Below are 1,402 nucleotides of genomic sequence, written 5' to 3'. Positions count from 1 at the left end.
TTTGTAATAAATCTCAATTGTTTTTGTTAATCAAATGATACCATGGTCAGAAAGGAGAAAGCACATGTTATTTGACTTACAAAATGATAAATGAGGTCATTTAATCTCGAGGGTCCGCTCAGGAAGAGCACAGAGTTGCCTCAAGTTAAAAGCAGATTTCAGGACACTAATGTTCACAGTGTGACATGGGGTCATTGGTGTCAGGTTCACCAACTTAGTTTTTAATATGTCAATTTGCTAAATGGCTTTAAACGCAAAGAATAGCTGAATTTTGTGCCATCTCAAAATTTGATGCAATGATGGCACCAAAGGAAGATATAAGGTCAATTATGTCTGAGATAAAGTCTTTGATTATTTAAGCAGTTTTATTTCAAGAGCTGCAAAACAAAAAGTCACCATAGTTGGGTTTCAGTCTCACTGGTCAGTGACCTCGCTCTGTTCACTGCGACCTTCACAGCCTATTAAGACGTATTGTGGTGAATTTAGAAAACCTTGTTCGGGGTGAGACAAACATAACATCATTATGCTCTTTTTTCCTGCTATTTTTCACATCCCCAAAATGCTCTCCTATGACCTTTCCCAGCGCTACGCTTCTACCACGGCACAGCTCTCTCCGACTACATCAGGATGCAGCTACAGGCATCATAAATGTGCCAGGTTGTTTCCATCACCTTGTCATGAACAGGGTCAAAGCCTAGCTTTCCAACTACCCAAAGTTCAAATTTGTCCTCTGTCCTTTGTCCTTTGTTAACTGGCATTACGCCCACCCTGCATAAAACGGAGCTAACTGTTTTTGTCATCTGTAAAAGAAATTTAGGAGTTTTAAATGTTAGCAAGTTTTAAGTTTGAGGATCTTTCATAGCCACAAGAACTTTTTACTGAAAAGGAAGAAGTCAGTGCCAAATATTTTCTGCAAAAAGCCATTTCTGTCGTGAATTGCAGATATGTCATAGTTTCTATGAATCTCTCAGGGACATCTTGAACTTTTTAAGATATTTTTAAGTGGAAATATCATGCTTTTAGATCCTTCTTTGTGACATTTAAATAATTCTGTTGGGGTCTATATAAAGTGGAACTGCAATGCTTTGGTCTGAATCCCTTCTTGAGGTAACTTTACAATCCCCTCTTTCACCACTTTTCTGAGGTGTGTCTCAGATCAACTCATTTTGAGGCTGTCTCTTTAAAGGGGCAATATCATGTAAAATCATCTTTTTTTAGTTTTATATCATGTTATAATGTTATACTCATAAAAAAACATACCCAAAGCCTTGCTTTGACTCATTCGTGCATGTTTGAGAAATCCTGCAGCTTTTTTAGGAAGCCATACTGAGGAGCAAAACGACAGGTGGGGACCAGAAACACCTTTTGGTACCAGAAACACCTCTGGGAAGTGTCTTTAAGC

This window comes from Austrofundulus limnaeus, unplaced genomic scaffold (assembly GCF_001266775.1).
Source record: "Austrofundulus limnaeus strain Quisiro unplaced genomic scaffold, Austrofundulus_limnaeus-1.0 Scaffold91, whole genome shotgun sequence".
Lineage (NCBI taxonomy): Eukaryota > Metazoa > Chordata > Actinopteri > Cyprinodontiformes > Rivulidae > Austrofundulus > Austrofundulus limnaeus.
Note: the sequence above shows the minus strand (reverse complement) of the source record.